This window comes from Thrips palmi, unplaced genomic scaffold (genome assembly GCF_012932325.1).
Source record: "Thrips palmi isolate BJ-2018 unplaced genomic scaffold, TpBJ-2018v1 HiC_scaffold_2, whole genome shotgun sequence".
Lineage (NCBI taxonomy): Eukaryota > Metazoa > Arthropoda > Insecta > Thysanoptera > Thripidae > Thrips > Thrips palmi.
In genome coordinates this window covers 3,960,468-3,976,949 of record NW_023144629.1, presented here as the reverse complement: position 1 = coordinate 3,976,949, position 16,482 = coordinate 3,960,468, and the positions used below count along the sequence as shown (strand labels likewise).

General features: G+C 62.6%; 1 pseudogene; it reads left to right on the top strand.

Annotated features, from left to right (window-relative positions):
• Positions 1-11,731: 11,731 nt before the first annotated feature.
• Positions 11,732-16,451, top strand: LOC117646780 (annotated as a pseudogene).
• The last annotated feature ends 31 nt before the right edge of the window (positions 16,452-16,482 follow it).

The following is a 16,482-nucleotide window of genomic DNA, read 5'->3' as shown; positions in this document are numbered from 1 at the left end:
CCGGGCGCCCCCTCCTCGCCCCCTCCACGCCCCCGCAGCCCCCGCAGCCCCCGCAGCCCCAAATTCGCGCTGCGCGATCGCCTCCGAATCTCGCGCCGTTCTCGTCAGCACCGCGCGTTCCCCGACCTCGCCGTCCTCGGCGTCCTCGGCCAGGTCGCAGTGCACACGACGCCGCCCCCTCAGAGAGACTCCTCATGGCTTTGCCACCGACAAATTCCCTCTCCGCCTTTCACACTCGCTTCTTCTTCTTCTTCGCTCCGTTTTCTTCGCTCCGTTCTTTTCTCGCCCCTCCCTTTCCCTTTTCCGTGCCCCATTTGCGGGCGGCGTGGCGGCAGCGCGCCAGCACTCAGGTAGGCGGGGTGCCGGGGCGGTTTACAGTAAATATAAAGCGACGTTGTGGCGTCCTGCTCTCCAGGGGACAGTATGTGCCAGACCCAAGGCTTCCTTCACACACGCACACACACACACTCAAGGGCGCGCAGCGGGCGGGTCCAGGTCGTCGTCGTCGCAATGGCGCCGGACGTGGGCGACACTTCTTCATCTCGCTCTGCTTCTCCTCCTTCTTCTCCTGCTCCGTGTTTGAAAAGGACGCGGTGATTCGAGGACGCCCCTTCATCGAGGACAGCCTCTCTCTCTCGTGTGGGTCAGAGAGAGAGAGAGAGAGAGAGAGAGAGAGAGAGAGAGAGGAGAGAGAGAGAGAGAGAGAGAGACCTCGGGGAATGGTGTCGAGTCGCGTCCTGGCCGCTCCGCGCTCATTCATGGATTCAGTGGGTCGCGACGTCACTCTCTCTGTCTCTCTCTTTCTCCTCCCCGTCCTCGAAAGCGGGAGGGAGGGACGAGGAGTGAGGCGGTGAGCACTGATTCGGCCGCGAGTTCGGTCGGCCGCTCTCGTTTCGCCAGTCACCCGTGTAGAGAAAGAAGTTGAGAGGCTTTCAATCGCGTGGCGAGGTAGGCGAAACAAACATGGAGGCGCTGGGTTCATGCGCCTGACAGACAGACAGACAGACAGACAGACAGACAGACAGACAGACAGACAGACAGAGAGACAGAGAGACAGACAGACAGACAGACAGACAGACAGACAGTCAGACAGACAGACAGACAGACAGACAGACAGACAGACAGACAGACAGACAGACAGACTAACAGTGCTGGCTAGTCATATGACTAGGCCGCGGCTACAGCAAGCTACAGGGAGCCAGGGGGCCAGGAGTCATAATGATACAGTGGCTGGGAAACTCAGTTTGGTAGCGCTACTGTGGCGGTCGGTCCTCGGTGCCGCGGAGGTGCGGAGCGGTGCGGAGCGGCTGCCCCCTGGCGGGACCTGGCGGGACCTGGCTGGCCCGCGGAACGAGGGCCAACTCCATTTTCGCGATGACGCCGTGTCCGGGACAAAGCGGAGTGGAGGACAGCCACTGTTTGAATCGGAGCGACGCTTCGGGAGTTGGCGGAAGGAGCCATCGAGACGGACACTCTCGGGGAAGTTAGCGCCCGTTCGGCCGTTCGGGGTCGCTTTGGAGGGACTGACGGAACTGATTCCGCGAGCTTCCGCGTGGTGATCGTGAAACTCGAACTGACCGCCGGCAGTAAACTCGCCACCGTGGTCGTCTATTCTTAGGGGGCTGATCGCTCGCGCGGGAAACCGACAGAAAAGCCTGCGCCTCTTGTTTCCCCAGAGCGGCCCGGGCTAGGCAGTGTGGTGGACTCAAGGGCGGGCGCCTCGCTACTCGGAGACTCGGAGGCACCGACCTGGTCGCCGAGATCAGTGGGGCAGTGCCAGCAGTGGCGTCGAGGATCTCGTGCTTTCAATACAACCCTTGCTGCTATGTGTACGGACCGGGCCGGCTGTCTGAAAGAGGAGGGAGAGAGATAGCTCCGGTTTATTTATTCACCCCCTCAGTCCAACCTATCCCCCCCCCCCCGCCATGTTTGAATTGCGCGGATGACGGGTCAGGCGGGGCGCTGCTTCACTTGAACCTCTAATGAAAGCGCTGTGTGAGAAATTCGCTCTCGCGCACACAGTGGCGGCACACAGCGGGAAGTGTAGTGGACGGCGTAACGAACTAGTGCGTGGCACACTGCCGGAAAGCCCCACACTGGAGACGAAAAGCACGCAAATAAAACACACCACACCCACCAAAAAATTAGAATTTAATTTTAAAACAAGTGGCTCCAGGCAGCAGGAAAAATACTTTATTTAAAAAATCACGAAGTTTTTCTTTTTCTATTGGCGCCCGTGCGAAACCAAAAGTACTTTTATTTCGATCCGTGCAATAGCAAACAACCCGATAAAAACGATACAAAGTCCGGGCGGCGCGACCTCGAGCAGCGGTTCCGCCCCCCCCCCCCTCCCCGGCCTCGGACAGTTTGCTGATGTCGGCGGTCCCAACTCCCAAACTCCTTCCAGTGAGCGGCGCTGTCCGGCCCAGACTGGAGTCCGGCCCGGAGTCCGGCCTGCAGTCCGGCCGGGGCAAGCGGCTGTGACTCAGCAGCGGCCCGAGCGGGAGCGGCAAGAGCAACGAGACAATGGCGGACAAACTTTCGGCCGAGTTTCGGCCCGAGTTATCCCGACTAGCAAAACACGGCCTCGCGCGCCACGCACCGCACACCCTGGCACACCCTGGCACACCCTGGCACACCGCACCGCGCGCTGTGTGCTCATTGGCCGCCAGAAAGGCGGGGCTGGCGGGGCTGGCGGGGCCGGCGGGGCCGACGGCAGGCGAAACATTTTTGAAGGCTTCTGCTTCATTATTAAGCGGTCTGGAACTCGGTCTGGAGCCGAGCAACTCGAGACAGCCTGTTTGAGTAATTAGCCCACCGTTACTCACTTACCCTGGAGTCTGGACTCTGGAGCGGACTGGAGCCTGCCGGACCCACCTTGTGTAAACAGCATTTTTAATGTCTCGCTCCGTTGTCTTCTTTTTCTTTTTTTCCCGCGTTTGGAGACGAGTCGGAGCTCGTGTAGTGCGGACAGTGCACGGTATGTTTTCTGGGGGTGATAACAAAATTCCTACTGCAGTGGGCATTTTTTTTTTTCTTCCCGCGCGACGATTCTCTTTCAAGCTTGCTCAGCCGCGCCCCCGGGCGTGAGACAGAGACAACAGGCCAACAACCCTCGCCTCTCCAAACGAGCTTGACCCTCAAAAATCCTATAATCTTCCTCGAAAACAAACAAAAACAATAAAAAGAGTAAGTGAACCCCCTCGCTGTGGTCAGCCTGTGAGTCGCGCGGGAAAGCACCGCGGGTCGCGCCGACTGGAGTTTCATCTCTGCACTGTAAGCACCGGCGCAGCCCGCGCCGCGCGCGACGCCTTTTGGACAAACTTTGTTGCGGCGCTTGGACGCTTTAGCCGAGGAATCGAATCGGGCGAAGCGCCGAGCCGAGCGCCGAGCCGAGCGCCGAGCCGAGCGCCGAGCCGAGCGCCGAGCCGAGCGCCGAGCCGAGCGCCGAGCCGAGCGCCGAGCCGAGCGCCAAGCCGAGCGCGTCGTCTGCTTCGAGTGGGGGCGAGGCGGGCTTGTTTACGACGGCCTGTAAACCGCTTCGAGATAGGCAGTCACTGCCTGCCGACCCCGGGCTCGGCGCTCGGCGTTCGCATCGCGGACCCACCACACTCTGTGAACCTGCAGACTGATACCGAGAGTCGTTTTCGTCGCTCCGTCCCTCTCGCTCTCGTCGGGCGTCCCCTATAAGTGCGAGAAAGGCAGAGCGACGAAGACGACCCTCGGGACCAGCCCTGCAGAGCGCCTGCGAACCGTCGGGTAGGCCTGCCCGCCGCGTGGCAGTGTGCTGCGGGCCTTCCTGCCGACCCGGCCCACTATGCAGGCCCACTATGCAGGGCCGGCCAGGGCCCTGGTGGACCCGGTGGACCAGCACGGAGACGGAGGGGATACAGGGATACACCTTAGCGCCTACCTGTTGCTGCGCCAAAGTATCCGAGACTCTCGTCTCCCTCTCTCCCTCCCCGCCGGCAGCGCCCCCCGCGGCCCACGCCCGCTAATAATGATTTGGAACAGCGAGGGTCTTAGGGGAGAAAATGTGCGGGCCAAGGCCTGGCCAAGGCCTGGCCAAGGCCGCAGAGGCGGAGGCGGAGCGGCGTGGAGCAGAGCAACAAAAACGCTCGTTTCGGGGAAGCTGGCGCATTTCTTTGCCTGATTTCGGTGGCGGACGTATTTCCCGACGCCTCTATGATGGTTTGAGAGTGGAGGGGGGAGGGGGGATGCGATGGGGCGGCGCAGAGAACGTGCAAAGCCGTTCGCTTGACAGCTATCCACATTTCGTATTCCCGCCGATGTTTGTCCGTGCGTCTGTCTGCCCGCTGTCCGTCTGTCCGTCCGTCCGTCCGCCCGTCTGTCTGTCTGTCCGTCTGCCGGCGTGCTAGCGCGGTGTGCTCCAACGGCTCCACCACAGGTATAGGGGTTCCCTCGGGACGGCTGGCGGCCTGCTGGCGGCCTGCTGGCCTGCACCGACCGGGGCCCTCCTTCATTACCGACCTGTGTTGTGAGTGCTTCGGTTTCCGCGGGAGGGGAATAGGGAGGGCAGGGGGAAAATTGTGCCAGGGGGGAAATTGAGTGAGAGGGGAAATTAAAAGAAGAGAAAAATCGTCCGGGGGGGGGTATGGAAAATTTGACGACGCTTGTCTTCCCCTGAAACGAAGGTTATGTCGTGTCCGGATTTTCTTCCCTTGTGCGTGTGTTCGGGTGTGCGTGCGTGCGTATTATTGCCACGAAATACACCATCATACCTTCACACTCACACGCACACAACGACCACACACACCAGCGCACATACGTCTTGGTGCCCGCCACGCGTGTGACCGCAGGAGGCTGGCGTCAGTCGCCTTGTGGTTCGACACGATATTAAATTCCAGCGGCGGGGCGAGGGGGAGGGGGGGGGGAAGCGTAGGTCGGAAACTTTCTTGCCTAAACCGCGGCCGGGAAGGCGCAGGCAGGGCGGCAGGGCGCCAGCGCACCACACAAGCAGCGGCACTGTCGCGCTTCCCCTGCCGCGACACTGTCGCGCTTCCCCTGCCGCGACACTGTCGCGCTTCGGCTGCCGCGACACTGTCGCGCTTCGGCTGCCGCGACACTGTCGCGCTTCCCCTGCCGCGACACTGTCGCGCTTCCCCTGCCGCGACACTGTCGCGCTTCCCCTGCCGCGACACTCTCGCGCTTCCCCTGCCGCGACACTGTCGCGCTTCCCCTGCCGCGACACTGTCGCGCTTCCCCTGCCGCGACACTGTCGCGCTTCGGCTGCCGCGACACTGTCGCGCTTCCCCTGCCGCGGCCGCGACACTGTCGCGCTTCCCCTGCCGCGACACTGTCGCGCTTCCCCTGCCGCGACACTGTCGCGCTTCCCCTGCCGCGACACTGTCGCGCTTCGGCTGCCGCGACACTGTCGCGCTTCGGCTGCCGCGACACTGTCGCGCTTCCCCTGCCGCGACACTGTCGCGCTTCCCCTGCCGCGACACTGTCGCGCTTCCCCTGCCGCGACACTGTCGCGCTTCCCCTGCCGCGACACTGTCGCGCTTCCCCTGCCGCGACACTGTCGCGCTTCCCTGCCGCGACACTGTCGCGCTTCCCCTGCCGCGGCCGCGACACTGTCGCGCTTCCCCTGCCGCGACACTGTCGCGCTTCGGCTGCCGCGACACTGTCGCGCTTCGGCTGCCGCGACACTGTCGCGCTTCCCCTGCCGCGGCCGCGACACTGTCGCGCTTCCCCTGCCGCGACACTGTCGCGCTTCCCCTGCCGCGGCCGCGACACTGTCGCGCTTCCCCTGCCGCGACACTGTCGCGCTTCCCCTGCCGCGACACTGTCGCGCTTCGGCTGCCGCGACACTGTCGCGCTTCCCCTGCCGCGGCCGCGACACTGTCGCGCTTCCCCTGCCGCGACACTGTCGCGCTTCCCCTGCCGCGACACTGTCGCGCTTCGGCTGCCGCGACACTGTCGCGCTTCCCCTGCCGCGACACTGTCGCGCTTCGGCTGCCGCGACACTGTCGCGCTTCCTCTGCCGCGACACTGTCGCGCTTCGGCTGCCGCGACACTGTCGCGCTTCGGCTGCCGCGACACTGTCGCGCTTCCCCTGCCGCGACACTGTCGCGCTTCGGCTGCCGCGACACTGTCGCGCTTCCTCTGCCGCGACACTGTCGCGCTTCGGCTGCCGCGACACTGTCGCGCTTCGGCTGCCGCGACACTGTCGCGCTTCCCCTGCCAGGGGGAAGCGCGACGGGGTCGCGCCAGGGGGAAGCGCGACGGTGTCGCGGCAGGGCAAGCGCGACGGTGTCGCGCCAGGGGAAGCGCGACGGTGACGCTGCAGGGTAGCGCGCCTCCGAAAATGAAAAAAACAATAACAACATCGCAACGTGCCTTTTTTTGCGGATCCTCGATATGAATGGGAAAAGGCAAAACACACCATCACACAGAATTAATCGCGTAGTATTTGAAATGTACCCCTTTCATAAATAAGCCGTATGTTTTGTTCTTTTGTTGTTTATTTAGTCTTTCTTTCCTGTGGGCTTTTGTATTGTTCCCCGTTGGATGGTAAATACGCCCGGACTCGATTTCCGGGGCTTATCCGGGCACCCGTCATCCCCCCCCCCCTGCCCGGGGCGCCACCGCCGAAGCCGCGCCCGCCGACACGTCCACGTCAGTCAGGGAAATCTATTCCGCCGCTTCCGTGTGACTGGGCTGAAGCGGTCGTCATCCGGGCGCGCCACTGCCGTCAGGGGAACTTTGCATTTTTCATATTTATTTTTTTTTCCCGCTGCAGCGACATGCCGGAGTAATTGCTGTGCGCACACATAACTTTCTGGCGGGCAGATGATGGGCTGTGGAAATGCTCTGCGGGGGCTGAAACGTCTATTTTTTCTTTCCGAATTAAAACAAAAACTGACTGTATTGGAGTGTTAAACGACCGTTTGAAAGCGCGAGCAAGTGAGGACAAAAGGCGTGGGGCAGGGGTGGGGGCAGGGAGTCGCACGTCCTCATTATGTGTAATGACCCTCGCGTACTCGAGCTAAAGTTCCACCGTGCCACGCCACGCCACGCCCTGCCACGCCCACGACGGGGTAGTTCGGGCCCATAAGGCGGAAGCGAAGCGACTCCACTGCAAACCAACGCATCGCTCGAAAGCAGTCGGGCTAAAGCCAATTCATAAATTGATTTTTCGCTCCTGTTTTGGCCGCCACGTGCGCGCCGGGCGGTGGAGGAAAGGGTGCAGGCGGGCGGTCGAGGCGGCGAGAGAGAAAAGAGCCCCAAAGCGAATCCCACACTTGGTTGACACCGCGCAAGGCGGCGGCGTGGCGGGGCGGGGCGGGGCGGGGCAGGGCGGGGCGGGGCAGGGCGGGGCGGGGCAGGGCGGGGCAGGGCAAGGCCGCCAACACGATGTGACTTTCTATTGTACGGGGCTGTGGCGGGCATTGTATTCACGACCGCCACCGCCGCCACCACCACATAAAAATGCGCCGTGTGTGTGTGTGTGTGTCTGTGTGTGCGTGTGTGCAGCCGCCGTGACGGTCCCACCGGCGCGCCACCAGCGCGAATCTCGCCCGGACCAATGAGCGTCCCTGCGTGTGTGTGAGTGTGTGTGTGTGTGTGCGTGCGTGCGCGACATGGAAGCGACTGTGACAGTCGATGTAAACGCTCTCCGGGGAGGCATTGAACGCGGTTGGGCGGGGCAGGCCTAGGCAGGCCCTGGCAGGGGAGGGGTGGAGGCCCGGTGGATGCCGCGGTGTGTGCGAAACTGCGGACCTGCGAACCCTCGCGGAGTCCTGGCTGGCGCGAGGGCTGGCGATGGCGACCCGGTCGCGTCGCCGTTGGTCGGACCCGCCGTCTCCGCGGAGCCCCGCTCACCCCGAGCGAGGCCCGAGGGGGCCGTCAGACGTTCCGAAGTGAACGAAAGTGCTGTTGACTCTATGCCAGCACCCCCGTGGGCCTCCTGCTGCTTGTGGCCTACTCACTCACTTTCCCACTCTCTCACACAGCGGCGCGCGCTCGCAACGTCGTGCTGAAATCGGTGAGCCTCCTGCTCCTACACTGCACTTATGGCAAGTCGGTAAAAGCTGCGCCCCGAGCAGCTCAGCAATGCGGGCGAGAGCGGCCAATTACGCCAACGGGCGGAAAGTTTTCAAGTTTTGAAGCGCGGCGCTACTTCCGGTTCCACTTCCGGTGCCACTTCCGGTGCCACTTCCGGTGCCACTTCCGGTGCCACTTCCGGTGCCACTTCTTGTGCCACTTTCGGCTTGCCGCCAAGCGGTTGCAGTGTGGTGCCGAGGCTGCAGAAAAGGCCGCCGAAGGAAGCGAAGTGAACGGCGGCGCGGTGCATCTCTTCCTGCCGCGACGCGACACGACGCGCCAGTAGAGCATTCCTTCCGTTTCCTTTCCCTTTTCATCCGACAGACCCACAGGCCCAAGGGCGGCCCAGGACCCGGGCCTGGAGGCGTCTCAAAGGACGCTGGAACTCCTTTCAAGCTTGCGCTGCACCCCGGGCTTGGGGGGGGGGGGGGGGGGGGCACTACTGTCCTGAGTCCCACGGGAGTCCATCTTCCAGGACCCACGGGCCCTGCAGGGCTGCAGGCGGTAGCTCAGGGTAAATACCTCACCGGGCTGCGCTCTGCACTTGCGCGCGATGAGGCATTTTGTTTAAACAAAGTGAAAAAGGGGGGGGGGGCGGCTGGCCTGGCCTGGCCGGTTCGTGTGGTGGGCGCCGTGGGCGGCTACGAGTTTGGTGGAGCGTTGTACTGCTAACCAACTGAACAGTGCCCTTTCCGCCGAGTCGGGGCCCTTGATCTCGTTAGGGGTGGACTTGTGGCGAGCGGGCAGAAAGGAGGGGGGGAGGGGCTCGCCAATAGCGCCAAGTTAGACGAGAAGGCAAACTCGCTACACCGAGGGTACGTTCCCGTAACTTTGTCGCGGTCCCTCCCGGCTTCCCCGGTGAAAACTGGCGAAAACAAGCTCCCCGTCTTTCAAAAAAAATATCCTCAGATGTTGTTGTTGTTTTCTGTTCTCCGACCGAAAGTAAAGGAATGATTGTTTGCTTTGCAGATGGCCACGACGGTCGAGGACCTGCCCCGCACGACGACGGACCACAGCACGCTGGACGACATGAGGCGCGAGGAGAGCCGGGAGCTGGCCCGGGAGGAGTTCTTCCGCACCTACGACCTCATGACCGGGGTGAGGAAAAGGCCGGCCTAAATGACGTCGTCCTCGCCAGGACGACCTCCTTCCTGTTCATGCCCATGGCCCCATGGCCGCATGGCCTCGGCCCCCTCGATGATCCCCTACCACTGATCCGGGCCCAGCGTAGTATGCCATTGTGCGCCCCCGGGATCCGCGCGCCGAGCCGAGCCGAGCCGAGCCGAGCCGAGCCGGCGGGAACACGGAAAAGTCCTTAGACGCGGCCCGGCCCGGCCTCTCCCAGTCCTTGAATAAAAGACACGCCCCGCGATGTAAGACGGGGACGCGATCTGACCTAGAGAGCCTTGCCGCCGCCGCGTCGCGCCGCCAGCGGTCCGGGCACGCAAAGTTGGGACATGGTAACAGATGGGTAAGCCTCCACCAAGAGGATAATGTCATGGAGCCTGTGGCTGCTGGCTGCCCGGCCTCGCTGCCCGGGGCGGGGCGGGGCGGGGCGGGGCGGGGCGGGGCGGGGCGGGGCGGGGCGGGGCGGGGCGCTCGTCCCTTTTTGCTCCCCGGTTATGTAAACATGCTCCGCAAACGGGGGGCTGTGTACTTTGTCCGGGACGGCCGATGCCGAACCACGCCGCCGTTTAAATCCCAAAGTCCCCGCCTGGCCTGCCACGGCCTGCCCTGGCCTGCCATTGCACTTCCGCGGCCGCGGTGGCGGTGGTCGCGCCTCCTCGAGGCTCCCACGCCAAATCCGGGCGAGTTAGTTGTCGAGCGCTCCGGCCTGCCCGCCGAACAACGCGGTCAGTGGTTCCGTCACGATTTCCCTCCCTCCCCAGCCAGGCAGCCAGCCTGGTTGGCCGCACAGCCCCTGGGCGCCCCTGGGGCGCCACTCCAGCCGCGCTCTTATATCCAGAAAGGGGGTGGGGTGGAAAAAGTCGGGAGGCGAGGGTGCAGCGTCACCTCACCTTCCCTCCCAGGCCGCGCCCGACGCCAATCAGTGTAGGGACGACTTGGGACTCGACTCGGCACGACGAGTGGGACTGCCTCACTTGCTCGGAGGACCGAGTCGCCGAGGTCGCGGTGTCTCTCTCGCCCCCTAACGAGTGCGAGAGAGACAGCAGTGGCGTCCGAAGAGCCCGAGGGGCCCGAAGGGACTACTCGGACGACGAGAGCCCTCGGCTCGGCCCCCGCTCAGCGCCAAGTAGTGCCAGCGGCTGCCTGGCGGCTGCACGACATCGTCTCGCTGTCGCCACCATTCCAGCATCCCTTGGCGGCGCGGATGGCGCGACCCACTGACCTCCCCCCCCCCCTCCCCCAGCCGGTCTGCCGCCCCGTCCCGCCCCGCATCGCAGCGGCATCCGATGCGGCCCCACCGCGCGTCATACCCGATACGCACCTGTCCATCGCCATCGCCCTTTGTCCCACACCGTGCCCCCACGCCCTGCAACGCGGAAACGATAAAAACGTCGCTCATTGTTCTGGCTGTTTCACCTCGAGCCGCGTGACACCCCCACTCTTGATCGCTCTCCCTCGCACTCGCGGGGCGGCCGGGCGGCCCACTCACCGACGCGAAGCCCCCGTCCTGTTCGTGTTCATCTCCCTGGTCGCGCCGCGCGCTGCTCGCAAGGCGGGTTGCTAGTCTCGCAGGCAGGCTGCTGGAGGCGGTCGGGTCGTATTGAAGGATCTGATGAGATTTTCTTTCCATCACCGCAGCTCAAAGCGTGCGGGGGGTGGGGGAGGGGGAGACTCGGGGGGGGGGGGCGTGGTATTATTACAGCGCAAAGGCCAAACGAGGCGCCGTGGCCGGCAAAAAGGACGAGGACCGAGGGGCCGAAGGCCGGGATAGAGTACCAGGAAAGGGTCGGTCTCGGAGGGCCGCGGCGGGGCGGGCCCGGAGGGTGGAGCGAGCGCGGCCACTTTTGCCGACTAACGTCAGCTTCAGCCTCTCGCTGCCGGACGGACGGACGGACGGACGGACGGACTGGGGGGATGCAATCACGGACGTCGCATGTAGGTCAGGGACCTCCAGCGCGGCCGTGGCCAGCTTGGCGAGCGCCACGTGACTGTGCGTTTGAACCCAGGACGTTGACTTTGCAGGTGCGCATCGCGGCCACGCTGGGCGGCTTCTTCGGCATGATGGTGCTGCTGGTGCTGTACAAAAGTCGCTGCCGGCCGCGCCGCGCCGCCATCAAGGAGGTCCGGCTGGCCGCCGCCCAGGCCGTGGTCGAGGAGGAGGACCAACAGGTGAGCCACACCGCGGAGCACCGCGGAGCACATAAAGTGTCTTTACGGCAGTGTAGGTATCCAGGGACTGAGGGTCTCCCGGTTGCCCCACAGGAGGCGGTGGCGGCCGCCATCTACATGCAGACCGTGGTGACGGGCCGCGTGCCGCGCCGCAGCCTGGGCGCGCTGTCCGCCCCCGTGGGCCCCGTGGGCATGGGCCCGCTCGGGCCGCTCGGCCCCCGGGGGTCGCTGGCGGTGGGGGGCAGCGCGGGCGGCGCGGTGGACGCGGCGGCGTGGGTCGGCGGCGGGCTGCTGCCCCGCGCCGCCTTCCTCGGCGGCGACCGCGGCGAGCACGGTCCCGGACGGCCCGAGGACGCCGACGACCGGCCGCTGCCCATCCGCTTCTCCTCGCTGGGCGGCTGCAGCCTGCTGGAGGCCAAGGTGGCCATCTCCGCCGTGCGCAGGTCAGTGTCGAATGTCGGGGGAACGGATAGCCTCGCCGCACGCTGCGGACTCCGAGAATCGTTTTTCGCCGCTCTGTCTCTCTCGCGCGCTGCGCGCTCATAGGGCGCCTCTGAGAGAGACAGGGCGGCGGAAACGACTCTCGGAACCAGTCCGCAGTGAGCCTGGAGAACACGGGATATCCGCGCCTCCTCGTAATGGCTACGGAGCAGAGGTCGCCACCTTTTGGAGGCCACCGGAGGGCCGCCATTTTTCTGGACCAAGAAACTGGCGGCGTAATTCGCCGGTTCACGCGCCATCGCCGAAAAAGCCATTTCATCATCCCCGGGCCCGGCCAGGCCCGGCCAGGCCCGGGGCGCCTCTCTGCCGCTCCGCCGCTCCGAGAGAAAAATGGGACGTCCAGAGGCGACGTTTATCCACCCTGAGCACGACACGCCACGGGCAGACGGCCCGGCCCGGCGCTACCCCCTTCCCCGCCCCCCTCTGCCGCCCTGCCGCCCGGGGTATCTCCAGCACATTCATCATGCCGCAGCTTGCCCCCACTTGCCTTGTCTGTTGCCTGCATCGCATATTAGACTTAGACATCGGGAATCTCTTTCGGAAGAGTTGCCCCCATCTCCAGTTTCCAAAACTCCCGCGTTTCCACTCGCCGCGCTCAAATTGAAAACTCGCTTCAGGGGCCGCCATTTAAGGCCTGGGGATGAGCGCGCTGTAGCTACCCGCCCTCCACTTGAAACGAAGAGGGTGTATCGGCACCGCAACGCTCAGCGCGGAGCGCGGCTGAGCGCCCGGCGGGCAGGCCACCGGCCCACGTCGGCGCACCCGTGTCTCGCGGTGATGCCTACCTCGCGCTTCGCAGGCGCTCCTTCACTGTGCCTGCCTCCGGCCTCGCTCGCAGACCAGCTGGGGGTGGCAACACTGATTCGTCATGGGGATTTTGTCGTGCGTTGGTGGCCACACTGTTGCACGATCGCTGTCCCCAGGGCCTCCATGCTGCCCAACCCGCCGACGCGCCACCTGCACGAGCGGCTGCACCTGCACCAGCAGCACCACCAGCAGCGCCACCTGGCGCAGCGCCGCGAGAGTCGCCAGCTGCAGCTGCAGCGGCTGGAGGACGCCCTGGGCACCGTGGCGGCCGGCACCTCCCTGGCGAGCACGTCGGAGCCGCCGCTGTCCGCCGCCGCCGTCAAGGCCGCCGTCAAGGCGCGGCGGCACAGCCACTGCCCCAGGCCCTCCGGGGTGGCGGGGGTGGCGGGGGTGCCCGGCGCCCACAAGCGGCTTAAGCCCTACGCTCTACGGTCGCCGCTGGGGGTGAGTACGAGATTGCCACTGATGCACCGCGGAATAAGTTTTCACCTCCTGACGAGGCAACACTGTTGTTGACAACTTGAGCGTGATCGTCCGGCAGGTGATTGACTCTTCACCGGAAGTGGGCAGCCCCGCCGGCAGCATGGGCAGCGAGCTGGGCGCGTTCGCCGCCATGCTCAACCAGTCCCCCAGGGCGCTGGGCCCCAGGGCCCCCAGGCTCGGCGCCCAGGGTCGCAGCCAGTCGCTGACGCCGGGCCGCAGCCCCGCGCACCGCGGCCAGGCCTCGGGCCAGGCCGCCGCCGGCGCGCACAGCCTGAGCCCGGGCCACGCGCACCGCGACGTCCACCGCCAGCTCTCGGACGCGGCCGACGTGTCCGCGCACTCCAACTCGTCCACCTGCCGAGCGCTGCCCTACGGCGCGGCCTGCGAGTCCTTTGAGCTGGCCGAGGTGGCGTACGGCGAGGCCTGCGCGCCCCTCGCCAGGATCGCCACTCTGGAGACGGCCTCCCTCAAGTACGGCAAGCCGGCGTGGAGGAAGCAGGAGAACGCTGGGACTGTCTTTGTTGACCCGCCACGGTTCGCAGGGACGGTGAGTTCGCGGACAGCGGCTCGGACTCGGTGTTCGGCGTGCAGCCCACGCAGCACGGCCAGGCCGCGGACACGGCGGCGGACACCGGCGTGGACACCGGGCAGGACGCGGACACGGACCAGGACGCCGACGGCCAGCTGTCCACCGACTCGGCCGGCTCGGGGAGCTCCACGCCGCACCAGGCGTCCAGCCGGGGCAGCCACAAGCAGCGCCTCTACGTGCTGCCCGTCGGCGTGGGCGTGGGCGGCAGCTCGGGGTGGGTGCCGTGCCGCACGGTGCCGCTGGGCCACTGTGACTCGACGCGGAGACGCGGCCAAGCACCACTTTGGTTCACGTCTTTTATTTTTTTCTCGCAGACCGGACATGGTGACCCTGCACGCGGCGCCGAACCCGAACCGCGCGCAGCCCACCAAGTGTGTGCGGCCGCGCTTGAGGCCCAGGCTCGCCCGCACGTCCAAGGTAGGCGGCAGGGCCGGGCAGGGCCGGGCAGGGCCGCACGCTGGCGTCTAGTGCGTGACGGTGAGGGAGATGGTTAGTTGGTTGTTTCTCTGCTTCCGCAGGTCGGGGCCAGCCTGGACAGCGCGGCCAGCGACGACTGCATCACCACCACCCCGGAGCAGAGCCAGGAGGACTGCGAGCACGAGCAGCAAGAGGAAGGCCGTGCCGAGGTCGTCGTCGACCCCCAGGCCCTGGAGGCCCTGGAGGCCCAGGTCCACCAACACGTCCGCGAACACGTCCACGGGCACGGCGACGCACTAGAGCGCCACCGATTCTAGCCTGCGCCTTCGAGCCGAAACAACTCCCAAACTAGGTCTACGCCATAGATTCGTTTTGTATTTTGTATTTTGAAAATTGACATGGCGATGTCATGGTGTTCCTGTTCATAAAAAAAAATTACCTCGCCAATGAAAATCAGGACAGTTAGTTTCAGAAAAAAAACAGTTATCTAGAAAACTTAAGAAATGTACACATAAAATCAAAGCTTGTTTCCTGTTCCTGTGCTCCTGGATTCACGCCCGTCTGTTTTACCTGTACGTCGTGTAAGTCGCGTTTTTGGATTCGGGACTAATAATATAGGACGTTTTGCGCATGTCCAAACGTAAGGTGTTTCCAGTTTAGTGCTCGGGAGTTGCTTTTCTGCCCCCCCCCCCTCAACCCTTTCCGAGTGAGTGGGTTTGTTGATGTTTGCTGTCCTGCATGCAGGACTCTAGTGAGAGTGTGTGAGTTACAATGTCTGTGATGTCTTTAGATAAGTAGGATTTAGAGTGTCGATGCTGTTTTCCCCGGTACGTGCCACTGTTTGGCTGGACAGAAGGTGGTCAGGATAGCGCACTGATTCGATTTTATGACGACAAATTGATGAAGCTCGTTACTGTAGAGAACCACCATGATCGTGCCGCTCGGACTCCCTCCTTCTCTCCAGTAACTTAGTCCATCGAAACCACCTTCCAGTCCCCAAAAAGAAATATGAAGATAAGGTGTCCATAGTATTAATGTAGCCTGTTAGTGTGTCGCAGTCAAAAATGTTTGTGTAAAACAGTCAGATGGTGCATCATCATCTCACAAATTGTTGAAGTCCAGAATCACCTCTTGAAGGGTTCCGGGTTCACGCGTCCCGCGAGGTCCCCCAATAAAGTTCAATAGGAGTAAAAGCGCCTGTCCGATAGGCCACCAGCCCGTAGTGAGACCAGCTGAAGCAAGGACGATGACCTACTTTTCCATATTCCAATCCAATCAATAGCTGTTCATTTTTGTCGCTCTTGTGAGGCTGCACACGAGGCCCTCTCCAACGTCAGCGCCTCGTTTTGGGCTCACTTGCCCTCGACGTGCTACCACATCTCTGCTGGAGGCCTGTAGAACGCAGCGCCTCTGAGGCATTTGACGGTGGCTTCGGAGCGAGTGTTGATGAGGCAGGCCCCTCTCGGCTCAATTGCACTGCAGTTGCTCAAAGGCTTCACGCCTTCACGCAGAAACAGTCTTCCCTCTCTCTCGCTCGCACTTCGGCCCAAGTGCTCCTTTTAGCCCGTCCCTGCCAGTCGGTGCCTGTGGCGTGTGAAGCGAGCGTGGGCCACCCGTTCACCTGTTCAGCGTGGGGCCTTACACCAACAATCACACATACACACACCACTATTCTGCAGGTTGAAAAAGTAATGTAAACCAAATATTTTTTTCTAGTGTAGGGATCCAATCTTGATTAGCCAACAAAACTAAATTCTCAGACCAACAAAATTATTCTTTGACTGTTACCTGCCTTATTAACAATAAGACTGGACTGTTGATTTGATGTCTTATGATGGAAATTGGCAGCATCCATGAAAAAATGGACAGAAAGAAACTGTCCAATAGTGTTTCAGAAAACTCCCGAGGGTTTATTATTGGGTATCGAATGTAATTGGATATTGAATGTAATTCAAAAGATGTTACCTACTGGAGTGGACTGATATGTTCTATCCATTCCTGCCCAACTGAAACAGAGGGTTTGTTTCACAGCCTGGGCCCTCAGAACAAAGGACAACAGCAACAAAATCTTATGATAAAGTGGTGTCAAGAAGAATAAACTCTAGTAATTACTCAAAAATAGACAAAATTGTATGGAGAATATATTAATTTGTTATAAGACAGGTGTCCGTTGTTTGGGAATTCAAATTGTTATTAAGTGTATTGCATTTGTGTTAGTGCTAGATGTGTCTGTGGAATCCTAATGTGTTGCACTTGTTAATAAAAACTATACTGCATCCTGTGTGAATATGCAAGCCCAATTAATTCATTCTCTCATC